The 27,895-nt window shown below is 43.7% G+C and overlaps 1 protein-coding gene and 1 long non-coding RNA gene across 5 annotated transcripts in view; both read left to right on the forward strand.

Moving 5' to 3' along the window:
* The window catches only part of LOC139075894 (uncharacterized), a 28,464-nt gene extending 22,536 nt beyond the window's left edge, over positions 1-5,928 (forward strand). For 2 of the 3 annotated variants that reach the window (XR_011526802.1, XR_011526803.1), the window contains exons 2-4: positions 1,180-1,274; positions 1,362-2,590; positions 4,177-5,089. This is a non-coding gene — a long non-coding RNA (uncharacterized lncRNA). Of the gene's footprint in view, positions 1-1,179; positions 1,275-1,361; positions 2,591-4,176 lie in introns of all 3 variants that reach the window. The other variant, XR_011526801.1, reaches the window with a different exon arrangement.
* A 13,925-nt stretch (positions 5,929-19,853) lies between these two features.
* RAB7A (RAB7A, member RAS oncogene family) overlaps positions 19,854-27,895 on the forward strand; it is a 53,440-nt gene continuing 45,398 nt past the window's right edge. Inside the window, exons 1-2 of one of the 2 annotated variants that reach the window (XM_070574581.1) lie at positions 19,914-20,141; positions 25,463-25,561. The gene's annotated coding sequence lies outside the window, so the exon portion shown is untranslated. Of the gene's footprint in view, positions 20,142-25,462; positions 25,562-27,895 lie in introns of both variants that reach the window. The other variant, XM_070574580.1, reaches the window with a different exon arrangement.

Genomic DNA, 27,895 nt, shown 5'->3' on the forward strand with positions numbered 1-27,895 from the left:
TCTGTCTTTGCTTACACAGTTGATCAAGGTCTGAGCCAATTCCTTTCAGCTCCAGGCATATAAAAAAATAAGACTAGGGGCTGGCCCAGTGGTGCAGCGGTTAAATTCACATGTTCCACTTCGACAGCCTGGGTTCGCCAGTTAGGATCCCAGGTGCGAACATGGCACCACTTGGCAAGCCATGCTGTGGCAGGCGTTCCACATATAAAGTAGAGGAAGATGGGCACGGATGTTAGCTCAGGGCCAGTCTTCCTCAGCAAAAAGAGGAGGATTGGCAGCAGATGTTAGCTCAGGGCTAATCTTCCTCACACACACAAAAAAAGACTAAAACAGGATAGCAAAATTTCTGGCACAGTTTAAAAGTTTAAGTTTACCAACCTAATGCTTTTAACATAAAAATTATGATGCAGTATAACTGGGATATTTTCAAAATAAATACAGAAAAATTTTAAATATATAAATTTGTAGAACATTAAAAGTGTTAATTCATAAAAAAAAGGTATTGGAAACTATAGGACACAATGCTAATTTTGCCCCAAATCAGTTCTTTACTTTTCATGTTATCATGACCCTCAATTTTTAGCAGGATATATGGTCAACCAAATCAAAAACTACATTTCCCAGACTCCCTTGCAACTATGTGTGGCCACATAATTAAGTCTGACCAATAGGACATGAAACCAAGTGATATGTACAACTTCAGGTGCTTTAAAAGGAAAGAGGCATTTTTCTACTTTCAATAGGCAGTAAGCCACCTTAGACCATGCAGACTGGGGCATACTAGGGACAGCAGAGCAACAATTGATTTAGAGCCTGGCTCCCTGTTACAGCAAAGCTGGGTTATTAATAAATGAGAAAGAAATTTCTATATGTTTAATGCACAAGCATTTTGGTTCTCTGTTAAAGCAGCTGAAAGTGTATCCTGATTATTCCTGGTTCCAAACTATGGAATTACAGTCATACACCTAGTAATGACATTTCAGTCAATGACGGATGGCATATACGATGGTGGTTCTATAAGACCAGTACCCTGTAGCCTAGGTGTATAGTAGGATATACCATCTAAGTTTGTGTAAGTACACTCTATGATGTTCGCACAACAACGAAATCGCCTTATATTCCTCAGAACCTATTCTTGTCATTAAGCGACTCATGGCTGTATATGATGATGTCTTGCAGGTATAACTTCATTTGGAGACAGCATTAAAATTGTAAATGTAGGATCTGTTTGTGATGAGACCCAGACCAGTGTTTTTCCTGAGTCCCTGAACCAGGTACTAGACTTGAGCACAGAAAAGACACTCACTATATAAAGGAATTAATGCTCCAGAAGGTCATATGTGTTTTTTACTCTGTCTCAGGTGTTCCTTTGGCAAGGTAGCCTGTTCTCAGCTTTAAAGGAGTTCCAGGAAGGTACAGAAAGCTCCTTACACCAAGATGTCCATCACTGTGAAACATCAGAAGTAACCAGCAATAAATCAACATGGGAGGGATTAAAGAAATAATGATTCACTCATTCCAAGGAAAATTGCAGCCATTAATATAATGACAATTATGTGTCAATGCTTTGAAGTTACACTAAATCAAGAAAGCTTATGAAATAGTACTCTGATTGGGAATCCAGCTATGTCAAGAAGCATGTACACAAAGAACGAAAAAATCCTAATCATCTCCTGAGTGCTAGGCTTTCTACTGAGTCTTAAGGATACACAAATGAATCACATGTGGTCCTGATATGGCTCTCTGTTATGATACCTGCACCCAGTGCTGTGCAGTTAAATGTTTAATAGCTGCCTGTCGGTTGTGGGTGGGGGAAAACATTTTATATTTTTGCCAGTTTCTGTGGTATATGCATTTCCACCATGGCTGATTTCACACCACCAATGGAATTACACCAAAGAGGGAATTGGGAAGAGATGTAAACAAGTGTCTCTTCAGAGTCAGTACAAGCTGGCTCCAGTATATCCCTGGAGCCTTCCACCACCTAATGTTTAACAGTTGGGAAGTGGTTCTTAAATACACAGGAATTTATTCAGAGAATGGAATGCTAATCAGTCATGAGAAGATCGTACGTTAGAATAATTGATCAAATTTGAAAAAGTTCAGGGTTTATTTTCCAGCTTAAAAAACAAGTAGGTGTGAGTGAGCTCAGTGAAAATGGCAGTGTAAGGATTCCAAAAATTCTCTCCTCCATAAAATTACCCAGAAGACTGGCAAAAGTCAACAGAGTCAACTTTTTGAGAAGTGTAAAAATTAGCCAAAAGCTTGAAACAAACTGGAGAACATTTATTCAAGAATAAAGGTGAATGTCAGTAAGAACAGCGAGTTTTGTGACATTTTAACTTGCCCTAGACCCATTTCCACAGTAGCCTTCAAAAATTCCTGATGGAGCATGTCAGCTACCAAAAGAAGAAGAATGGAGCTGGAACTCTTTCAAAGATGCATTCCCAACTGACTGTAATTATTTGACCTGTCTGGTGCTTCCTGAAAGACCTCAGTTGCAAGGCTGTTTGTATTTGGCCTGACTTGGAGCTCACTCAGTGTGAAGACTTCTCTCTAGGTGACATTTTTTAGAAAAAAACAATTGCAGGCAAGTGTTTTAATTTTGTGACTGCTAGAGGCAACAGATAAGAGTTGGGTCAAACAATAGACTAAAAAAAAAAAAGCTTAACAGGAAAAGTTAAGGAATAGATGTCCATAGAGACTTTGAAAACTTTGACATATTCCAGGAAATCTAGAAGGTCAGGCACGTGCGTAGGTCTGTGTGCCCAGGGATGCGAAGGAATTGAGCAGACCCTAAGCTCTCACCTTTGGTTGACCTTGAAGCACTGCACATGCAGGAAGTGACGGCTAAGGTGGAGTTGTAAACTGCCAGCCTGCACATTGAAAGCATGTCCTAACACACATTTAGAGCCCCTTGGCAAAGACTGGGAGATTTATTGTTTCCAGGCATTTAAACAAATCTCTGTTGCATCAGTAGCTGACTGCTAAGCTAACTGAGCAGGGACTTCGGTGACATCACATGACAAAGAATACAGACTTTACAGAATTAGTTCAGGATAGTAACTTAACAAACAAACAACTACTGCAACAAGCAGTAATGACGACAGCCCTTGGGGAGAGAGAAAATCTGAGGTCTAGAGTTGCACATTCAGTTATTTAAAATGTCCAGTTTTCAACCAAAAAATATGAGAACACTTCCAAACTCATTCTATGAGGCCAGTATTACCCTGACATCAAAACCAGACAAAAACATCATGAGAAGAGAAAACTACAGACCAATGTCTTTTGTAATTGTGTATGTAGAAATTCTCAACAAAATACTAGCAAACTGAATCCAGTAGCATATAAAAGAGATTATACACCATGACCAATGAAGATTTATCCAAGGAATGAAAAGTTGGTTCAACATATGAAAATCAATTAATGTAATACACCACATTAATAGAATAAAGTGGAGGGAAAAATGATCATCTTAATAGGTGCAGAAAAAGCATTTGACAAAATCCAACACAATTTATGATTTAAAAAAAAAACTTAAGAATAGAAGGGAACTTTCTCAACTTGATAAAGGGCATGTAAGAAGAACCCACAGCTAATACCATATTTAATGGTGAAAAAATGAGATTTTCCCTAAGATCAGGAACAAGGATGTCTGCTTTCATTACTTCCAGTAAACAATGTTCTGAAAGTTCTTGCAAAGGCAATTAGGCAAGAAAAGGAAATAAAAGGGATTCAGATGGGAAAGAAAGATGACATGAGCTTGCATATAGAAACTCCTAAGGAATAAACACACATTCACAATTAGAGCTAATAAATAAGTTTAGCAAGGTTGCAAGATACAAGATAAATATACAAAAAATTCTATATCTATACACTAGCAATAAAGAATATGAAAATGTAATTAAGAAAATAATTCCATTTATAATAGATTAAAAAGGACAAAATATTTAGGAATAAATTTAACAACAGAAGTGGGAGATTTATACACTGAAAAGTTCAAAGCATTGTTGAAAGAAATTAAAGAAGACCTAAATAAATGGAAAGACACCCTGTGTTCATAGATTTGAAGACATAATATTGTTAAGGGGGCAATCCTCTCCAAATTAATCTACAGATACAATGCAGTCCCTGTCAAAATCCATCAGCCTTTTTCTCTTTTTTTTTTTTTTGCAGAAATCACCAAGCTGATCCTAACATTCACATGGAAATACAAAGGATCCAGAATAGCCAAAACAATCTTGGAAAAGAAGGACAACGTTGGAGGACCTCACACTTCCCAATTTAAAACTTACTACAAAGCAACAGTAATCAAGACAATGTAGTACTGGCATCAGAATAGACATGTAGTTTGATGAAATCGATTTAAAAGTCCAGAAATAAACCCATACATCTACAGTCAATTGATTTCAACAAGGCGACCAAGCCCATTTAAATGGGACAGAATAGTCTTTTCAACAAACGATGCTGGGACAACTGCAAAAGAATGAAGGTGGATCCCTACCTCATACCATATGCAAAAATTAATTCAAAATGGATCAAAGAGAGCCAGCCCTGATGGCCTAGTGGTTAAAGTTCAGTGCTTACTGCTTTAGCAGCCCAGGTTCGCTTCCAAGTCGTGGAACCATACTAGCTGTCTGTCAGTTGCCATGCTGTGGTGGTGCCTCACATAGAAGAACTAGAATGACTCACAACTAAAATCTATAACCACATACTGAAGCTTTGGGGAGAGGAAGGAAAAGAGGAAGATTGGCAACAGGTGTTAGCTCAGGGCCAATCTTTCCCTGCAAAAAGAAGGGGGCCAGCCCAGTGGCACAGTGGTTAAGTTCACATGCTCGCTTCACCTGGGGTTCACTGGTTCAGATCCTGGGTGCAGACCTACACACCGCTTGTCAAGCCATGCTGTGGCAGGCATCCCACATATAAAGTAGAGGAAGGTGAGCATGGATGTTAGCTGAGGGCCAGTCTTGCTTGGCAAAAAGAGGAGGATTGGCGGCAGATGTTAGCTCAGGGCTAATCTTCCTCAAAAAAAAAAAAGGATAAAACACCTAAATCTAAGTGCTAAAACTATAAAACTCTTAGAAGGAAATATAGTTGTAAGTCTTTATGACTTTGCATTATGCAATGATTTCTTAGCTATGACACCGAAACCACAGCAATCAAAGAAAAAATACATTGGACTTCATCAAAATGTAAAACTTTATGTGTCAAAGAACACTGTTAAGAAAGTGAAAAGACAACCATAGAATGGAAGAACCTATTTGCAAATCGTATATCTGCTAAGGATCTATTATCCAGAATATATAAAGAACACTTATAACTCAATAATAAAAAGGCAAGGGTTGGCCCCATGGCCAAGTGGTTAAGTTTGAGCACTCTGCTTCGGCGGCCCGGGGTTTTGCCGGTTTGGATCCTGGGTGCCGACATGGCACCGCTCATCAGGCCATGCTGAGGTGGCGTCCCACATGCCACAACCAGAGGCACTCACAACCAGAATATACAACTATGTACTGGGGGGCTTTGGGGAGAGGAAAAAAAAAAAAGATTGGCAACAGTTGTTAGCTCAGGTGCCCATCTTTAAAAAACAAACAAAAAAACCCCCAATTTAAAAACGGACAAGGGATTTGAACAGACATTTCTCCAAAGAAAGTATACAAAAGGCCAATAAGCACATGAAAAGATACTCAACTTCATTAGTCATTATTGAAATGCAAATCAAAACCACACTCACTAAGATGACTACAGAAAAACAAACAAAAAAAAATGGACAATAACAACTGTTGGACAGGATGTCAAGAAGTCAGAACTCTCATACATTGGTGGTGGGAAAGCAAAATGATGCAGCAGCTTTGCAAAATAGTTTGGCAGTTCCTCCAAAAGTTAAACATAGAGTTACCACACGACCAGCCAGGTTTATACCCAAGAAAATTGCAAACATAATTTCACAAAAAACTTGTACATGAATGTTGATAGCGGCATGATTCATAATAGCCAAAAAAGAGAGACAATCTGAATGTCTATCAACCGATAAATGGATAAACAAAATGTGGTATATCCATACAACGGAATTTTTTTTTTGCCATAAAAAGGAATGTGTACTGATACATGCTACAACGTGGATGCACCTTGAGAACATTATTGCTAAGAAGCCAGGGAAAAAAAGGCCACTAATGCATGCAATTCATATGCGTACATATATGTCATATCCAGATATTGCATGTATATGCATTTATCTGCGTTTATAGGCCGTGTCCAGAGTAGGCAAATCCATGGAGACAGAAAGTAGACTAATGGTTGCCGGGGTTGGGCATGAAGGGCATGGGGAGTAAGTGCTAATGGGCACAGAGTTTCTTCATGGGGTGATGAAAATGTTCTGGAATAAGTGGTGGTGTTCCCACAACTTGTGACTATACTAGAAACCACTGAAGTGTGCACTTTAAAATGGGCGAATGGTAAATTTTGTGGTGTATGAGTTATATCTCTAATAAATAGACAACAAAAAAGGTACATTATAAAGTAATGTTTTGTATAAGCAGTAGGTAGGCAGCCTCTAAAATGACTTCCGGTAATTCTCACCTTCTGGCATCCACACCCTTGAGAAATCCCTTCTCTTTTGCTGTGGGCCAGATTTAGCAACTCACTAGTCACAAACAGTAACAGCAGAAGCGGTGTCGTGTCACTTGCGATATTAAGTTCTAAAGACTGCGGCTTCCATTCTGGAGACTCTCTCTTCCTCTCCCTTGTATTCCTTGCTCTGGGAAGCCAGCTGCCATGTGGTAAGCAGCTCTGGGGAGATCCCATGTGGTGAGGAGCCGACATCTCCAGACACCAGCCAGTGCAGACCTGTGGACTGCTATGTATACAATTGGCCCTCCATATCTGTGGGTTCCACATCTGCAGATTCAACCAACCTTGGATTCAAAGGCATGTGATGTTTGTACCTGTACTGAACGTGTACAGACTTTTTTTTTTCTGGTCAATATTCCCTAAATAATATGGTATAACAACTATTTGCATAGCATTTGCATTGTTTCAGGTATTATAAGTAATCTAGAGATGATTTAAAGTGTATGAGAGGATGTGCCTAGGTTATATGCAGATACTATACCATTTTATATAAGGGACTTGAGCATCTCTGGATTTTGGTATCCTCCAGGGTCCTGGAACCAATCCCCCATGGATACTGTGGGACTACTGTATTGTTATTATTATTGCATAAAAATTCCATCTGTATTTGGACAAGGCCTAGAAAGGAAAACTGAAAACAGTTAATTCTTTGGAGTCTCCCTTTTGAATGTCAAATTCATTGTTGTCATGATGTTTAATTATTGAGTTCCATTTAGCTGGAACATTGAAACTAAAGAATGACCCTTTGGTAGACATTAGAGGGAAGCAGAGTGGAGGCCAGGCCCTGGGAGGAGGGTGGAATGGTGGTCCTGTATGAGATGCAGAAGTTGAGGGTGGGAGTGAAAGGAAGGAGGAACCCAGGACAGGATTAGGAGGCCTGATGGGTAGATCCTGGTGCCTGGTTTAATAAAAGGGCAGAGAGGGCCAGCCCCAGTGGCCTAGTGGTTAAGTTTGACACGCTCTGCTTCAGTGGCCTGGGTTCTATTCCCAGGCACAGACTTATACCTTTCTGTTAGTGGCCATGCTGTGCTGGTGGCCCACATACTGAAAAATAGAGGAAGATTGGCACGGATGTCAGATCAGGGCAAATCTTCCTTAGCAAAAAAAAATTAAAAAATAAAAGGACAGCGAGAGATGACCTAAATAACTGTCCCACACTTGAGATAGTCTCCAAAGAACCCTGACAAGGAAAATTAGGCTACTCTCTCACAGTGCCAGCGTTATTAATATTAGGTTATTTTGAAAGCTTTACATAACTATTTGTGTTCTATTTGCCTTGTTTCCCCCAAGAATGGATTGGAGACCTGGCCTTTTAGAGTGTTCACCAATGCACACAGTGGGAGAGAAATGTACAAACACTGTGATAGTGGTCATTAATATTCAAATGTTATTTGACTATTTGATACTATTTATTAATATTCAAATTTTCCTTCTTTCAGGGACATAGTAAGCTCACGCCTCCCTGCCTCACTGAAGTTATGCGTCACCATGTGACGGGCTTTTTCTGAGGAAATGTGAATGGGGGTGAAGTGGAGGCCTTTAGGAGCCAGCGTGTGAACTTCCATACTCACACCCGTGTGACACAGCAGCACGTGATACACCAGTTGGTGGAGGCTGGCTCCCTCTGCCCAGGTTCCTAGTGAGGACAACTTGGAGCAAGACATACAAATTAAAAAATACACAGAGTCTGTGGCGGTAGATACACAAACCTGCATGCATCAAATTGTATAGAACTTAGTACACACGCATGCAAACACACAAATAATTACAAGTAAAACTGAAGAACTCTGAATGAGATCAATGTTGATATCCTCACAGTGATATCTGTAACTTTGCAAAATATCACTATTGGGGGAAATTGAGCAAAGTGTACAAGTGACCTCGCTGTATTATTTCTCACAGCTGAATGTGAATCTACAATTAGCTCAAAAAAATTAAAAAGGTGACAAGATTATTTCTTTTTCAGTTATTTCCCACTGTTTCTGATTACTTCAAGAAGAAATTCTAAATATGATGACAGTGTATCTTTTACACTTCTCTGAGACTTGCAAATGCCCCTCCTGAACAAAGAAAGAGCAGACTTCATTCTCAAAGCCTTCAGCAGGCAACATCTAGATATAATTCAATAATGCTTATTTTCATTGTCCTTATTTGACAGTTGTCTTCTGTATATGTCAAGAGAGACTCATTATCTCCTTATAATGGTGATACAAAGTTTTCTTAAAAAAAAATTTTTTTTAATCAGCTCCCTTTCCATAAATAGCAGTACTGATGGTGTGGGCTATGTGAAAAATAATGAAGGTGGTATGCAAACAATGGAATTTGAGGGAACATAGACCCCCCAGGGAAAAAAATGTAAAAATTTTTGAAAATTTGTTAATTGGGTAAGGAATCTCAATGTCTTGTAGTACAAATATGAAATATGCCTTGGGTAGCAGATTTCTTAATGACATTAAATATTTTTTGAAGTGTAACATACATAGAGAAAAGATTTCAAGTTGTAAGTGTACAAATTGATGACATTCTCCCCAAATGGATCTATAATTGCCATGTGATTCCAGTCAATATTCTAGCAGAATTTTTTGTGGAAATTGACAAGTTGATTCTAAAATTTATCTGGAAATGCAAATGACCGACAATGGCCAAGGCAGTCAGGAGAGGAAGAAGAAAGTTGGAGGACTTACACTGCCAGGTATCAGGACCGATTATGTAAGGATGGTAATTAATACAGTGTGGTACTGGCAAAAAGATAGGCAAACAGATCAACAGAACATGGCAGAGTCTAGAAATAGACCCATAAATATACAGTCACCTGATTTATGACAAAGGGGATAGTGGAGAGCAGTGGGGAAAAGATGGTCTTTTTCATAAATGATGCAAGATCATGGCTGCCTCTCTGGCTGCACTCACTGATCATCGACATCCTCTGTGGGGCCTGAACTGCCACACAGGGCACACCTGTGCTCTCCATAGAGCCCTGTGGGGCCTGCCCAGAGCTCAGAACCACGGGGAGGGAGACCCAACTCGGGCTTGACCTCTTCCTGGCTGCCAGTTCCTGTGGAAAGTATACTCCGAATGCTCTTAAGGTCCCTCGGTTCCTTTGCCAGCCCTCCTGGGTGAGGAGCCAACAAGAGGGCGGTGATCTCCAGCCTCCACACTGACCCTGATGATCCTTACCTCCTGGTATTCATGTCCTTCTGTATCTCCTCTCACCCTGAATCAAAGCTGACCTGTATGACTAGTAGAATTCTGGAGAGATGATGTTGTGTGACTTCTGAGGCTTGGTCATATCAGACATTACAGCTTCTATCTTGGCTCTTTGGATTGTTTTCTCAGGGGGAAGGCAGCTGCCATGTCATGAGGACCCTCAAACAGCCCTCTGGAGAGGCCCAGATGGAGAGAAACTAATATGTCAGCACCAATTTGCCAGCCATGTGAGCGAGCCACCTTGGAAGCAGGTTCTCCAGCCCCGGGCATGGCTTCAGATGATTCTAGCTGCCAGCCTTTGAGTCTTTCAGCTGAGCCCCAGACATCATGGAGTAGAGATAAAGCATGCAAGCTATGTCCGTCTAAACTTGTGGTCCACAGAAATCATGAAATAATACATGACTCTAGGCTTATAGCACTAAGCTTTGGGGCATTTTGTTTTGCAGTTATAGATAGCTAATACAGTAGCTCAACCCTGATGCCCTTCTGGACCAACCTCTTGACTCTGGGAAACTGAAACTCCTGCACATTGGCCTCACCCAAGCAGGTTTGCAGGCAGCTCCCCTGCAGCCTCTTCTTGTCCTTATGTCCCTCTCCTTTCCCTGTGCAGGGAGCAGAGGGTAGGATCAACGCACCTGCTCCCTAATCCGAGGTTTCAGTGGGAAATGAGATGCTCATCAATCCTGCTTGTAGTTCCCACCCCAGCTTTAAGAGTAAGTCTCATAGAGCCCCCGTCACCTTGGCAATGGTGGGGAAAAAAACACTCCCCATTGGACGTGTGACTACATGGATTCCTTCTCTCACCTCTTCCCACACTTTTGCTCATAAGGGAGCGGGAGGGGAGGATGAGTGATTGTGGTAAGGCCAGTCCTGCCACTTCTCTGTACATTCCTGAGGCGGGGCCTGTTCTTGGCCCAATCTTAGCAGATGTTCTTAATCATTCTAAAATGTGAGGTCCTCAGTGCTCTTTGTCCTCAGTTTTGGATCTTGATTGTCAATACTATACCAGGAAAACAGGCAAAGGCCCCGTCAACATATGGATCAAAGGCATTCACGACCTACCATGACCTGGTCTTTCTGCTCGAGTTTCTGTGCTTCTGCTTCCTTCTCTCCAACTCTGTTCTCTAGGAACACTGAACCGTCAGCAGTTTCTGGAATGAGTTATGACATGCTCTCTCTTTTCTCCAAACGTTTGCACATAGTCGTCCCTCTGCTGGCAGTAATCTTCCTCTTCCTTTGCTCAGCAGATTTTTACTCATCTTGCATGAGTTACCTCAGCACTGCCTCCTCTGGGAAGCCCTCCTTGACTACTCTGTCTCCCAAGCTACATCAGGTGCCTCTCCTGCGCCACCCTAACTCCTTTGTTTCTTTTATCTAGCATTTATCATGCTGTATTTGTGGCAGAGGAAGAAAGCTGTCCACCAAAGTTCATTTCCCTCTTCCATAGCATACAGCTGTTGCTAGAAGGCAGCTGCCTAACCCAGTGCCCCGTTTCCCATCTCCTCTTGCATCTAGGTGTGCAGTATGACTAGCTCTTGCCAAAGCAATGTGAGCAGAAGTGGCATGTCTCTACAAAGTTCTTCCCCTGCTACCAGCTGTATTTAGACAATGACAAGACCTTTGGGAATGGTGCTGCCACAAGGTGGAAAGAGCCCGGTATCCCAGGTCAGTGTATGGAGGAAAACCACCTGCTTCTACTTTGTTTCAGATCAAATTCATTTGGAGGCCTATTTGTTATAGCAGCTAGTGTTACCTTGCCTAATACGGTAGTATAATGGTGTGTTCACTCATGTATCCTTGCTAGACTAGTCTTAAAGGAAAAGTGGGAGTTCTTTACGTGAAAGGAGAGGAACAGGGGGACAGGAGGACAATGAATTTATCAGTCATTCAAAACTATTCACTGAGTATCTATCATGTCTCAGGCATGGTTCCAGGCATTGGAATTACAGCAGCAAACCAGATAGACAAGGTCCCTGCTCTCCCATGGCCGAAATTCTAGGGGGAGAAACAATGAATGAGTAAACAAATAATTACAGAGGATCATTTCTGAGAGAGGTGATATGAAAAAAAAAATTACAATGTAACAAGGTTATAGGATAAAAGTAACTGAGAAATAGCAGTAGACAGGGTGAAACAGGAGGGCCTCCCTGTAGTGTCATTCGAGTTAAGACTCAAAAGGTAAGAAGGATCCAGCCACGTAAAGATCTTTGGAATGGGGGAGGGGGACTGTCCAAGAGAGGGGGACTAGAAGGACAATGAGGGGAACAAGTTTGGTGTATTTGAGAGCAGGAAGAAGGCCAGTGTGATTGGAATGGATCGATCAGTGGAGAGCGAGCCTTGATGGGGACAGGGTCATTTGCCACCCCACTTTCCTGCTTTGTTTTCTCCATCACACTTATCACTATCTAATATGCTATAGATCTCCCTTATTTACATGGTTTCTTTCCTATGTCTGCCACTAGAATGTAAGTTCCATTAAGGCAGGGATTTTTGTCTATTTTGTTTGCTGCTCTCTCTCCAGTGCTCAGAACAGTGCCTGCCACACAGTAAGTGCTCAAGCTAGGTTTGTTGAATGAATGAATAAGTGAAAGACAAAGGCCAGATGATGTAGGGCCTTGAAGGCAGTGGTAGCACCATCCTAGGCAAAGGGGATCAGAGGCACATACAGGGATGGGCATGTATTGGTTAGGTAAAGGCAGGACAAACCGCCCACAGCATTGTCAGGATAGAGCCAGAGGATGGCTTCAATCTGTAGAAAGAGTGACTGGACGGAAGGAGGGCTCCCTGGTCCCCATGGTGCTTATTAATCTGAAGTGTAAAGTCTAAAACAGTTAGGTGCAGTGGTCTGACGATGTGGGGCCAGGGAGACATTACCCACGTGAGAGAACATGGCAGGAATCCACAGCTAACAGGGGGATAGCAACCTCTTCTCCCAGCCCCATTAACTCCGTGTGGCAGGAGGCAGCTCTGAGACTCAGCCTCCTGTCTTCCAGGGTGACTGCAGTGACCTCTTGGCTCTGGTGTTACCACCTTGCCTTTCATAATGTCATTTGACCTTCTCATCCATTGTAGGCTGTCAGCGGGGGAGAAATTGTGATCTTCATTCCACAGAAGAGGAAACTGAGCCTGAGTTTTCATCAGGTCTCTTTTGGATGCAAGTGACAAAAATCTAACTTGAACTGCCTTGTCTTAGCTTGGCTCCCTAGAAAACAGTGGCTGAGACCAGGCTTAACATGCTGCCGCTTTATTGTGGAGGTCAATGCCTGGGCAGCAAGAGTGAAAGAAAAGGAGAAGTGAGGAAAGGACACAGGGGAGAAGGGAAAACAAATATAAGGTAGTGTGTTATCAGAGTGGCCACAGAGTCAGCAAACCCAGATGCTTCCTGGGTCTCATACAGGGCTGCCAGCTCAATACAGGACACCCAGTTAAAACTGAATTCCAGATAAAGACAGTGTTTAGTAGGAGTATTTTTACTTGCTGATTCTGACAACTTTAGTCCCATGAGATGTCTCTAGGGCAGCCATGTGGAACAGTCCATGGAGGAAAGGGAAAAGCTCCTTCCCAAATCCCGAGTCCCCTTGGCCACCGTTTACCCCTGAGGATGTTTACTCTCCCCATTTCTCGGCCCTATTCCCTGACTCTTCTGGGTAGTCGCTAAGAGAGTCAAAGCCTCCTCTGTGAGTCCAGTCAGGTAGGCCCTGGGCCCTGAAGCTGTTGCAACTCCTGCTGAGACTAGCCCCTGGGTGAGGCTGTGACTTTCCCTTAAGCAACTGGTGAAGGCTGGAGGGTGAGGTGAAGATGGGGGTGGGACTGGGGGAGGGGCGTGGACTCAGGCATCGCTGGATACAAGGACCCACATTTTATCACTAAGACATGTCCCTCACCATCTCTGTTTTCCTCTGTTTTTACTTTAGCTTTGCTCTGGGTGACAAGAAGTCCCCCAGGAACTCTAGAGATGTCTTATTCTCTCTCCATAGAGAAAAAAGTCTTCTTCCAACAGATCTGCCTCCTCATACCCGCTAAAAGACCCAGACTTGAGAGTTATCAGCCCTGATTGCCTGGAGCTGGTCAAGTGCCCATCCCTGAAAGGGACACTGTGGGCAGAGGGCTGCAACGCAGCTTTGTGTTCAGGAGGGCTCTGGAAAGCAGCCTGTGGCTAGAGCTGTGGGAAGAGGAAAAGGATCTAGTGTGATGTGTGGTTCCCTTTTGTGGGCGCCCCCCCAGCCACACACACACACACACACCTGGGACCTCCTGGAGCACAGGGACTGGCTGGTTAATCTCTGTGTCCCTAGGGTTGTCCTGGAAATTGAGGACTGATTACTTTTGAATGAATGAACCTTTGTTTCTTTTACCACAACTAGCATAAAAGTGCCTAAAGCCACCACCTGAGATTTGTCTCACCTACTTACTGACATGTAACTTCAATCGTTCCCCTAGATGTGATGGAGCACTTTGTAAATCACTTTCACATCTGATTCCCACAAGAACTCAGAAAACTGGGGTTATTTACACCACTTTAGGATGAGGAAATTGCAGCCCAGAAGTGAGTTGCTCAAAGGCACAGGGGCTCAGGCTGGGTGCAGGAGGTCAGGGGAAGTACCAAGAAGGGAAGACTAGAGTGGGCATGGAGGGACAGACAGCCAGTGACTCCTGGATCAATAAAAACTGCTGAGGGAGGAACCCTCGGGCAAAACTGGCTATGTTTAAACAGCAAGCCCCAGAGAACTTCATAAATCATGCAGAGCTGTGTCAAAGAGAATAATTAAACATTTTACTCTGCTTTAAATTGTTCAATCATGTGGGGAGATTTGTCAATGTCCTATGGGGTGCTGGGGACATCGAGGTAGATCAGAGCAGGTACTGGTCCTTGAGGAGCCCCCCAGTCTAGGAAAGAAACAGATGAATAAGCAGACATAAAGCAAGCAGTGTCTTGGGGCTGTGCAGGGTCCTACCAGGATTATAGGGGTCACCGTGGGAACAGGAGAAGAGAGGGTGTGGCCAGGAAAGCACTGTAGTGCAAGTGACTTGTGAAGGGAGACACATCTCACCTTGGACACGCACACACATTCTCTGCTTAGAACCTTCCAGGGGCTTCTCATCACATGTGGTATATATTTCAAAGGCCTCACCATCACCTTTGAGACCCCATACAGCAGTCATATTGTTTACCCTCTGAAAAGGGCACTAGGCACTGGGATAGCTCATGCATGATGTCACTGGTTTGCCGATCTTGTTGGCTTGGGGCAGCACCCAGACCCACATCTCCTCCAACTGCCACTGGGTCTCCTCCTTCAGCTTCTCTGAATCCTGGGCCAAGCATGTGTGTAGCTCTGTGATGAAGGCACCAGGTTCTGTGCTGCTGGTCACCCATGCATGGCACTGAAGTTGCAGGTGATGAGAGACAGACACGGGTTCCAATTGGTCCTCATGGGTTCTAGTTATCCTCATGGGGTCCAGTGTGTCATTGTTCTTATCCACATCCAGCTTTTCTTCCTGACTGCTGGTCTGGCTGACCTGTAGTGACAGATGTTGGTCTCAATGCTGGACACAGAAGCAACAGCCTGCACAGACTTTCTACCAACTCCGACAATTGTGTAAAGTCTAACCCCTACCATTAATTTCTTATTCTAACTTCTCTGATTAAATCTTAACTGATATACTAGATAACTACATTTTTTGTTTGCTGAAGTATGTTCTTATTCCAACCTCAGTTTTTTTTTTTCAAAAAAGGGAACACGTGGTATATAGTTTTCTGTATCATGCGTTATTACATAATAATATGTCTTGGAGATATTTCCACATCAATATATGGAGAATTCTATCATTCTTTTTTTTATAGTTGAATAGTATTTCATTGACTCGATGTACCATACTTTAACTAGTTCCCCCCGATGGAAATTTGAGTGAAATACTCATCTGTGTATGTGTGTGTGTGTTTACTCATACGTTGCGTACCACACAAAGTAGTAAGGACCTTGAGAGCAGAAGCTTTGTTTTTCTTGTGTCCCCAGCACTAAAGCCTAACACAAAAATAGATTCTCAGTAAACACTTTATTGAAAGAATAAAACACTTCTACACTTTCTCCAGGGGTTATCTTATTCACATCCATACCCATTACTACTCTCAACTCTCTATTTTCAGCCCAAGTTACTCTGAGGGACCCAAATAGCCAACTACCCCATCTCTGCCTCCACCCAATATATCTAATTGCCTCCTCCACATCTCCATTTAGATGTCCAGCAGAGGTCCTCTGAGTCAGTATTTCCAGAACAGAATTTCTCACTCCTAACCTCCTTCAATTTGCCCCTCCTTCTAAGCTCCAATCTTCCCTCTCTCCCTCTGACCTCTCAAGCTCATCCAAATAGCACTAGATCCCATCCATGTCCCATCGATGTGACTAGCTTTCACATTTGATGTGACTTGTATGCATGGATCAGTAAGTCACAATCCATGCCACTCCCTCCCACTCTCTCCTCAAACCTGTTCTATTAAAGGTCTTTTATCTAACTGTTCCCTTCCCCTTCATTTTGTATGGGCTCTATTCTGGTTATCTATTGCTGTGTAACAGAGAAACCCAAAACATAGTGGCTTAAAACAAAAATTTATTAGCATTTCTTTGGTTCTGTAGGTTGGCAGAGTTCAACTGGGTAGTTCTCACCTGGGGCCTCTATGTCTGAAGTCAGCTTTTAGTTGGGGCTGCAGTTTCACATGGCTGGACATCCCAAATGGCCCAGTTACATGGCCAGTAGTTGATGCTGGCTGCCTACTGGGGGCTCACCTATACACGGTTTGGGCTTCGCACAGTGTGGAGGCTGGTTTTGAGAAGGAGCTTCTACTACCTGAGCATTTCAAGAGTTCTGGGAAAAAGCTGTAAGGCTTCTTATGATCTAGCAGTGGAAGTCATAGGATATCACTTCTGCTACATTCTATTCATCAAACAAGTCAGTAAGGCCACCCAAATTCAAAAGGGAGGAGGAGCAAAGAATTTACTGCCATCTTTAATGTACCATAGCCCACCTTCTGGACACAAATGATTTATATTTCTCCCATGTGCAAAATATACTTAAATCCTCCCAAGGACCCTAAAAGGGTCATCCCAACACATCATTGGCTCATAATGGATCTTGTCACGTAAATCAAGTCCAGGTACCGATGAGGCTCCTCAGCTATGATTTCTCTCTCTCTCTCTCTTTTTTTTTTTTGGTGAGGGAGATTGGCTCTGAGCTAACATTTGTGCCAACCTTTCTCTACTTTTTGTATGTGGGACACCACCACAGAATGGCTTGATGAGCAGCGTGTAGGTCCATGCCGGGGACCTGAACCTGCGAACCCTGGGCCACCAAAGCAGAGCATGCAATCTTAGCCACTGTGCCACGGGCCAACTCCCAGCTATGGTTTCTCAAGAACAGCTTCTTGAGTGCTGTTTCTCTTAATCTAAAGAAATGTGAGCCACAGACATGCTTTCTGCTCTTCACAGACTCAACAGAGTTGACAAGCATAAGATAACCAGAGCAGACACTTCTGTTCAAAAAGGGGAAAACAGGAGTGACACAGCTACTACTGGGTCATAGCAATTTTGAAATCCAGATGGGCACACATTGTCAGTTTTTTTGACTAGGGTCCAATCCTGTTGCCTGGAAATGAGTCTCTGCAGCTTTTGACTCCACCTTCTTGGCTCATAGGTTTCTTTTGAGTTGTCCTTTCTTTTTCATAAGAAATATCCCATGATGGCATCTCAATATCCTTCTCAGTCTGCTTCTTAGAAGGCTTGGGGCTCACAGGCCTCCTTATTTTTGTGCTCTGCCTCTTCTTGTGTTCTCTAGTTGCCACTTTTTCTTCAAACCAGCATTTTGAATGGCTGCAGGATGGGGTAGAATTACCCTAATTCTTGGCCTTTGAGACTGAGTCCAATTTCCATTCTCCTTAATACTCTGTAAATGGTACTTACTGAGCACCTGCTGTGCCCCAGCACTATTCTAGGAATCAGGGATATAGCGGTGAAAGAGACAGACAAGAATCCCTGCCCTTATGGAACGGTTTTTCAGTGGAGGAGATGGACGATAAGCAAATGAGCAATATAACGAAAGAACAAAGCAGGAAGGGAGACAGCAAGGAGGTGTTTTGTTTCTAGTGATGTTACGAAGGGGGACTTCAGTTTTAAACAGGGAGGGTCATTGTCACTGAGAAGATGACATTTCAGTCAAGACCTGAGGAAAGTGAGAGGGTGGCCACGTGGGAAGATAGAAAGAAATTCAACTGCAAAAGTCAGAGTTAGATATGTATCTTCTCTTTTCTTAAACTAGCATAGTTTGAGTAGACTGATCAGAGGGGACATTAGAAGGAGATGAGGACAGAGAGGTATTTGTGGGTCAGATGGGGTAGGACATTTTGCTTATAAGGCCTTTAGTTTTTACTCTGACCTATGGAAAGAGTTTGAGCAGGAGAATGACATGGTTTGACATTGTTACAGAATTACTCTGGCTGCTGTGTTGAGAATTGATAGGGGATGTGGTGGGAGCAGGAAACCAAGGTTGTTGCGATAATCCAGGTGAGAAGCGATGGAGGTTCAGACCAGATTGTAGTGGCAGAGATAGTAAGAAGTAGTCACATTCTGGATATCTTTTGAAGGCTATGGACAAGGGGTACAAGTAATAGAGAGGGGAGCTGAATCAATTTCCTGGGACTATGGTAACAAATCGCCACAAGCCTGGTGACTTAAAACAACAGAAATGTACCCTCTCAAATACGTCTCAAAGACAAAAGTCCAAAATCAAAGTGCTCCTGCCCCTTTGTTTTCCTCTCTCAGCTTCTGGTGGCTGTCAGCCTTCTTTGGCTTGTGGCTACTCGCTCCAATTTCTGACTCCTTCTTTACATGGCCTTCTCTTCTCTGTGTGCCTCTTATGAGGACACTTGTCATTGGATTTAGGGCCCACCTGAACAATCCAGGATGATCTCATCTCAAGATCCTTAATTACATCTGCAAATGCTCTTTTTCCAAATCAGGTCACATCCACATATTCCAGTTTGTGCACATATCTTTTTAGGGGTCACTATTCAACCCACTACAGGAGTCAAGAATGATTCCAAAGTTTTTGGACCAAGAAACTGAAAGAATGAAGTTTGTATGAACCAAGATAGGAAAAGAGTATGAGAAGAACGTGTTGTTGAAAATGGAGGTAAAGTTCCGAGTTGGTCTTAATGTGTTCAGATGGAGCTGGTCCTTGGTAGGGCGCCCTACCCTCCTGAGAGCTCTACAGGGTACGACTTTATTGCGTCCTTTTTGGTAGAAAGCTCAGAGAGCCTTGAGTTCTTTTTGTACTTTCTTGGACTCTCTCTTCTGCTAAAGTGTTCTGGTGTCATCTAACTCACCTGGGTGTCTCTATCACCCTGCTACACAATTGGTGCAGTAAGCTGCCGTCTACTAGAAAGATCACACACATTGACATTAGACAGACCTTAGTTTACATCCCTGGTCTACCCCTTACTGTGAGCTAGGTCAAGTGACCTGTGCTGGGTCCCAGTTCCCTATTTGCAAAATGGTGAAAATAATCTTTCCTTAAGTGGTTAAAGTAAGGACAAATGGAGACGATCCAAAGATGTAGTATGGGTGCGCAGTAGGTGCTCAGTAAATTTCAGTGCCCTTCCTCACCCTGCTATGAATTTATCAAATAACCACTGTCCTGTCTCCCACTACTCAATAATTTCTCCCAGGGAGAGCCTGTTCCTAGAGCAAGCTTTATTGATCCTGAAGAGCTCAGGATACATAGTAGGACTACTTGGTTGACTGATCAGTGCCTTCTCGAGAGGGACACTACTGGAAGGGCCAGTTTACCTTTGTCCTCTCTCCCCTGGCATTCTTTATTCCGGGCAAACAGGGGATGGCTGAGGCATGGGTTCGTGGGTTCAACATGGCGCCGTCCTGCTCCTTACATGAGCCTCAAAGATGGCAACAAGCACTTGGAGGCAGACATGTTTGCACCACGTGACCCGGACCCTGGCCGGAGGCAGCCCGAACGTGACGCAAGGTTGAGGCGGGGCTCCTCCCCCGCACCCTTGGCGTCGAACGTCTCGTGACAGGTACTTCCGCTCGGGGCGGCGGCGGTGGCGGAAGTGGGAGCGGAGCTGGAGTCTTGGCCATAAAGCCCGAGGCGGCGGCAGCGGCGGCGTTGGAGGCTTGGGGAGCCTGGAGGAGTCCCCTGCGACCGGAACTTGGACTTGTCTGCCCCTTGTCCGCTTTTGCATCTTATCCTCGGCGGGAGCCCTCGCGACGCGCCCGGCCCGGAGCCCCAGCGGAGAGGCCGCGGTGAGCGGCGGGCCCAGCCCGGCCGGCGGCCTGGCCCCATCCCCCTCCGCGGCCCTGGGGCGCAGGGCCTCGCGTCGGCCCTCTGTTGGGCAGGTTGCGGGCCTAGCCTAGGCCTCGCGGGGCGGCTGCGTCGCTCGGGGCTCGGGCGCAGGCCGGGCCGCGCCCGGCGGAGAGGTCAGAGGTCCCCGGGTGTGCCCTGCAGCCGGGGTGCCGACCCGGGCCGGCGGTCGCGGACGCCCTGTGTATTGGCGGCGTCAGGACGGGAGACTGGAGGTTTTCTGACTCGGGCGGCCGCTGGGCCCTGGAGCTCCCGGGAGCGGCGAGCCGGAGGGTGTCGGGGCCGACCCCGCCCGCCGCCGGTGGGGGACGCGGGCGCCCAGGGCCGAGCCGGCCCCAGCCGTCGCTTCAGGTGGACAGCCTGCCCTGTTAGGGAGAAGGTTCCCGGGCGGCCGCCGAGTCGCGGCGTGAGTCAGGTCACGTGCAGCGTCACCTGGGAGACGCCCCCGGCTCCGGGGGAGGGAGCTTCTGTCGCCAGCGTGTTAGGGTGAATCCTGGAGGAAGTTCTCCAAGTTCCTGGGGAAGGATGGTGGTTGGCTGTAGAGCTGTGTTTGAATTCCGACCGCCCAGGGGGCCCTTTAACTGCATTCAGTTCAGGCTTGAAACGTAAGGGTGCGTAAAAGTGGGGAAATTGAGAATAATAGCAAACATTTGAGCGCTTGTTGTATGCTGGACAGCATGGCGAGGCGTTTACACAGATTATTATGTTTAATTCTCAGAACAGCCCTCTGAAATAACATCATTACGGCCATTTATAGATAGGGAAATCACAGAACGGAGAGGTTAAGTCATTTGTCCAAGGTCACACACCTGGTAGGTTGTGGAGCAGATTCAAGCCCAGGCAGTGAGACTCGAGAGGTGGGACTTCAGATGCCCCTGAAGCTTGGGATTTATCTTTCACCACCTGGTACCTCCACCTCTTTCTGGCGATGTCACTTGAAAGCCTCTTCTGGTAACATTAGTTCCACCGTAAAGCCGGAAGACGTTCCGTTGGCGGTTGTGACTTGACATACCCAGTGCGGGTAGATGAGGAGCTCTAGAACTCTATAGCGAATTTCAAACTTAATTGAAGTTTGAAAAGTTTTGTTACTTAAATCTTTTGTCAAATGCGTGAGGCCTGGCAGTCCTGCCACGTGAACCTTTCTTAAAACTTTAGTGCATGGGTGTCCAGCCCGTTGGTTCTTTCTTGTTGAGAATAGTGTATCTTGTCTTTGGATTCCAAGAGAACAGGCCCTTGTCTCCTCCTTGTGACTGAGGCAGCTGATTAGCCGCATGACTTCTCATCCATGGATTAATAAAGTCTCCTGTTAGTGTGTTTCCCTCTTCAGATTTGGGAAGAGTTTTTTCAGATTTGAGTGTAAGAACTGGAAAGTGAGTTGTGAGTACTTCTCCTGAAGATACTCTTCCCGTTAAACCTTGGTGCTCACAACCCTGTTGTGTTCTCATTTTTCTTTTTTTTCCTCAACTTTGCTACCCAGCCTAATGTATTTAAGTGAGTAATCGGTACAGTAGCCTTAATTAATGTTTGAGTTTACAAGAGAGTAATGTTGAGCACTTTTTCATTCATTCACCAAGTGTTTTGAGTGTCTACCATGTATCAGGCATTGTTGGAATTTGACTCGGGGACATAGGCATGGTTCCTGTCCTCAAGGAATTTAAAAATGCTGAGTGATCCTGGCCGGGAATTCTGTCGTGGAATGGCTTGGTGGTGGAACTTGAGGCTCTTGGAAAGAGGAGTTAGTTCTCAACTCTGCAAGTGAATCCTTAGCAGTGCGGACAGGCTGGTGGTGTGCTAACTTGAGGGTGTTGTTAATTTTAACAACAGCATTTGTGTGGTTCGCTCTTGAAGAGAGGGCAGAGATAATGTTACAGTTTCTAATTGATCATGTCTTTTGAAGAGTAGCCTTCAACACGAGTTTCTCCCTTTGCTCTAGGGGCATTTTTTTGCTCACTCAAAAGGGGGTTGGCGTCACTGCCATTTTACACTGCAAATGTTAGCTGTTGCAGCGCTCTTTGAGCAAAGGCACATTTGGCATGCTGGGTTTTTTCTTGAGCTGATGAAGAACGTTTGGTGTAGCTCCTGCCATTCACAGTGCCAGTGTCATCATAGGTAAAACCCTCTGCCACCCCGTGTCTCACAACTGTTTTAAAAGGAAATATGCGTTTTGCGTGTGGTAGAACTGCGTGAGTAAACAAATGGGCGGAATGTAGAAGGCACTCTAAAAATAGTTTTATTAGTATATCCCTCCAGGTGATTGTTAGCAACCACTTGGGGCAACTTTTTTTGTGTGTGCCAACTGTGCTTAAGCCCTTGCTAAAAACAAAATTCAACTGAGTAAGTTTTAAAGATCTCATTGACTTTATTCAACGATTCATGCCTCAGGCAGCATCCCATCTAGCAGATAGAAAAGAGCTCCAGGGAGCTGGACAAAGTGAAAGACATTTGTAGACAGAAGCGGGTGGGACAGGGAAGTTATACTAGTAAAGAGTGGATTGATTGTAGCAAAGTTACTTTTCTCTGGAGGATGGCAGGCATGTATCAGGCAGATTACCTAACTGGTGCTGACCAGGTGATTCCTGGTTAACTGGCTTAGGGTTCCATTTGGGAGAGGTGAAACTGTAATTAAGTCTTGGTTTGATGACGTGGGGCTTAGCATAAGTGACTCCATTTTAGGCCTGTTGTCTTGTTTTTAACACCCCCAAACCCCATAATGAAAGAACATTGCTTTAAAGTAAAGTGTGCCTTTGAATCTGATTTCTGACCCCACTGCCAAGTGAAGCAAGAAAGTTTTGGTTATTTGATTAGCTTTTAATAAATCTCCAAAGAGATCTGTACTAATACAATTTTTGCCCTTATATTTAGCATTAACCTTTCCATGCAAAGGTGTAGCAGACCCAGACCACATACTTGTGACAGTCATCTTATGTACTGTTCCTTTCTGAGATTTGAAATAAATATTTACTCTTATTCTATGATAAATTGCCTAACTTTCCATCTATTAATTCAACAAACATGGCTGAGAAGAATTGCACTGGGAGTTATAGGCAAGGTTTTCCCAGGAAGTAAGGAGGAGGAGTCCTCCTGAGTAAGGCTGAACAGTGGTTCCCCTTGGCACTGATGTCATCCTCTGAAGGAGACTGAAGTCTAGAAATTAACTGTGGGCCCCCCCCCCCCCACACACATCTGCTGTCTATTTTCTGCTTTTTCCTTCGCATGTATGGCATTAAACACAAAAATGGTTTGCATTTATGTTTTAATACTTCCTAATGGTGACTTTGGTCAGTATGATTTGTGAATCAAAGCTAAAAGAGATGTGGTGGTTGAAATCAGAACAGACTTTTCAGCAATGTTTCTCACTAGTTTCAATTTTAGTACTCCAGGCTGTGATTTCAAAAACAAATTTAAGAATAGCTACTTGCAGAATGTCTCTGTGGGGGAGGAAGAAAGCTTGGGAGTTGGTTCCAGTGGTGACATACAGTATTGGCCGTGCTCACTTGTCAGAAGATGCAGAACTTGATGCAGGGAACCTCAGGCCTCGCCTGGGGCTCTGTTGTGGTGATGTCATCACTATCGTGGAGATCAGTCTGACTGATTTATCTTGTCCATTTCCTGGTTGCCTAGGACTGTTTGCTATCGGACAGAGCCAATCTGAGGAAGCATATTGAAACCTGGGGACCTGGGCAGTATTAGGAATTCTGTAACCTTGCTTGTCTCTCAGATGGGCTTGCTGTGTGGCTGCTGCCAGATACTGTGAAGGAGCTTCTGTGTTCCCTCCCACCCTTTCAAGTAAAGATGCTTGTTTGCTTCTTACTGCTGGCTTTCCTGGAGTTATTCAGCTCAGTTTGGAAATCCTTTAAAAATTACATTGTGGGGCCGGCCCCATGGCTGAGTAGTTAAGTTCACGCACTCCACTGCAGCGGCCCGGGGTTTTGCTGGTTGGGATCCTGGGTATGGACACGGCACCACTCATCAGGCCACACTGAGGCGGCGTCCCACGTGCCACAACTAGAGGGACCCACAACTACAATATGCAACTATGTACTAGGGGAATTTGGGGAGAAAAAGGAGAAAGAAAAAAAAAAAGATTGGCAACAGTTGTTAGCTCAGGTGCCCATCTTTAAAGAAAAAAAAAATTACATTGTGAAGTAAATTGTTACATCATTGATTTCCGATCTTTGTATGTAATTAAAAAAATTTATTTCCATTTGATAAACTTTTTAGTTTGTTATTTGAGAGTATATGGCAAAGCTACTATGAATTAACGTTTAAAAAACCTAGTCATAACAGCATAGACTTTATGAAAAATAGTACCTCTTACAGATGGTAGTCAGTTTACCAACAATTCTCCACGCACTTACAGATCTGGGGACCCCTGAAATAACTGTGGGTCATCTGGGCAGCCCGCAGGTTAAGAGCCACTCTTAAATCCTCTGACTGTGCTGCTCAGTTGATGGTTGTTAAAGAGCATTACTGTGTTGTAGAAACCTTGCTACACAATGTTTGTCTCTAAATGCTTTTTAATATTTGTATAGTGCTTACAGTTTACAAAGGGATTTATTTGGTGCTCACAACTCTAGGCTTAGACAGTAGCCGTTTCTGTATTTCCGCCTTAGATCGCTGAGGCTGGGTGCTCAGGTGGCCCAGCTGCTCGCGTGCTTGATCCAGGTCTGCTGAAGCACAACCTGCTGCTCTTTCTGACGTGCCAGCCTGCCTGTTTGGTTCTACACGATTGCCGTAAAAGCCACAACATTTGACTCCTTATGAAATACTTCTTCCATTACCTTTTATTTAAAATGACATTTCTCTTTTGCTGATTATTAAAAAAGTCAATTCTTTAAAAATAAAAAAAGAAAGAAAGAAAAAAAGAAGCTAGGAAAATACAGAAGTAAAAAGAAAAATTCAGTGCCCTACCCAGAGGAAGACCAAAGTGTTAACTGGTATTTTCTTCCTGTGAATGTATACTTAGTACCTTCCTTTAATGAAATCAAATGAAAAAATATGGTGTAAGAATTTAACTGTGGAGGGGACTGGACGTTCTTGGCTCATTTGACCTGCGGGCCCTCTCCTAGTAAACACTCAGTGATGGGAAGCTAGAGATCATTTCCTGGGCATCATGAGACTAGCTGTATTTTTCAAAAGTTTAATGGCAACGCATGAAGAACCTGGTGCATCCAATTCCAGAGTAAGGTTTATTTGCCATGTGACGCTGGATATGTAAAGTGCTGCCCTTATTTTTAAGTAACTTGTCATTTCTATAATTTAGTAAACTTTGAAGTAGAACATACATGCAGAAAAGTGTGCAAATGAGTGAACAACTTGGAGAATTTTCATAAACTCAAAAGCCGCCGTTTGCCTCCTTCAGGTCAGTATCACTCCCTCCTAGGGTAATGAATCTGCCGATTTTTAACACTATAGTTTAATTTTGCCTGATTTGGACTTCGTATAAATGGAATCATACACTATGTACTCCTCTCTATCTGTTAGTGTGTGTGTGTGTGTGTGTGTGTGAGGAAGATTGGCCCTGAGCTAACATCTCTTGCCAGTCTTCCTCTTTTTGCTTGAAGAAGATTGTCGCTGAGCTAACATCTGTGCCAGTCTTGCTGTATTTTACGTGGGATGCCGCCACAGACGCTTGACTAACAGTGCCAGGTCCATGCCCAGGATCCGGGCCCGTGAGCTCTAGGCTGCTGAAGTGGAGCATGTGAACTTAACTGCTATCCCACTGGGCTGGCCCCTGTTATCTGGTTTCTTTGACTCAGTGTTTGTGAGATTTTGTGTTGAGTGCAGTTGTAACTCCATTTTCATTGCTTACTAGTATTCCATAATGTGATATAATTTATTTATTAACTTACCATTGGGCATTTGGGTAGCTTGTAGTTTATGGCTGTTACAGGTAATGCTGCATGAATATTCTTGTGTCTGTCTTTTAATGAATATATGTACACATTTCCGTTAGGTTAATACCAAAGAATGGAAAGGCTGACTTTTGGGGTATGTATCTGCATTCTTCTGCTAGGGCTGCTGTAACAAATACCACAGAATGAGTGACTTAACAGAAATTTATTTTCTCATAATACTGGAGGCTGCAAATCTGAGATTGAGGTGTGAGTAGGGTTGATTTCTTTAGAGGCGTCTTTCTTGGCTTGTAGGTGGCTTTTTCTCTGTGTCCTCACGTGGTCTGTCTTCTCTATGAGTCTGCATCGTAATTGCCTCTTCTTAGAAGAACATCAGTCTTATTGATTAGGGCCCACCCTCAAAGCCTCATTTAACATTAGTCACCTCTTTAAAGGCCTCATCTCCAAATACCGTCATATTCTGAGGCACTGGGGGTTAGGGCTTCAGCGTATGAATTTGGGGTGACACAATTCAGCCCATAGCAGTATCTGTTACACTTTGGTAGATACTGCCAGCTTTCCAGAGTTGTACCAGTTTACGCTCCCACCAGGAGTGTATGAGAGTTCCAAATATTCCACATTTTTTGCTAACACTTGTTATTTTCTTTCTTTTTCATTTTTGCCACTTTGGTGGGAGCCTGTTTGTTTATGGCCCCATGTACCACATACGCAATCCTTGAGGGGGTGAATAGGGTGTTTCTGGAGCAGTATGTGTTTGAGACTACCTCTTGTAAATACTTCTTAAATCCACTGGGTTAGTAAAGCGGAATGGCGTCAGTCTGATGAGCAGATCTCCATCCGTAGTTGCCCTTGAGGATTAGATTTTGCATTTATAATCTGGACTCATTCCTGGTGGTGGAATTGGCCCACAAGTGTCATCTGTGGAGTATAAATCTGGGCATAGTAGACAGTGCTTTCATTCAAACTCCTCTTTGGTTTGACATTTGAGTCCTTAAAATATTGGATTCCACCATACACATACTAGAAGTAGGTCTCTTTTGCCTGTTCTTAGTGACCATTTAGATATTAGTTGGTGTTTGGCTAACAGCTTTCTGGCAGAGTGATCCTGAGCTTTGTACATCCACTGTAGACCTTAGTTTGGTTGAAATAATATTACATGACTTTGCCATTCCCCCCCTCTAAGCTCCTTAAGGGCAAGGATGAATCATTATTCTAGGATGGATTTTGAAATATTACTTAGTAAACTTAAAAAAAGATTTTAGTTGTAACTTTGCACAGTAAATTACTATTTGTAGTATGTAAGTTATGCTTCTGGGCCAGTGATTAATATGTATAGCTTTACTGAATAATAAACTGTGGGTTCTGTGTTCATTTGACAGATTTTTCTTGTCTACTATAAGAAAACAGTTGGTAGCTGGGGCGAGTATAGAATCAAGAGCACTGGAGGTTTAGACATATAGTTGTGTGTCGCTTAACAAGGGGACTACATTCTGAGAAATGTGTCATTAGGAGATTTTGTCGTCGTGTGAACATCACAGAGTGCACTTACACAAACCTGGATGGTACAGCCTACTACACACCTAGGCTGTGTGCTACTAATCTTACGGGACCACCATTGTATATGCGGTCTGTCATTGACCAAAAACATCATTATATGGTGCATGACTGTAATTGTAAAAAGACAGATGAGAGTTATAAAAATAGCTTAAAGAAAATGCTAGAAGTGTTCAATGGCTGGGCTAAGTGGGTGCCGAGTAGATTTTTGAATAAATTGATATGCAGGGGAGATTTGGGGAAGCTATTATAGTTGGAGGCAATGGCATAAGCAAGTGAATGAAAGT

The sequence above is a fragment of the Equus przewalskii genome, chromosome 15, assembly GCF_037783145.1.
Source record: "Equus przewalskii isolate Varuska chromosome 15, EquPr2, whole genome shotgun sequence".
Classification (NCBI taxonomy): domain Eukaryota; kingdom Metazoa; phylum Chordata; class Mammalia; order Perissodactyla; family Equidae; genus Equus; species Equus przewalskii.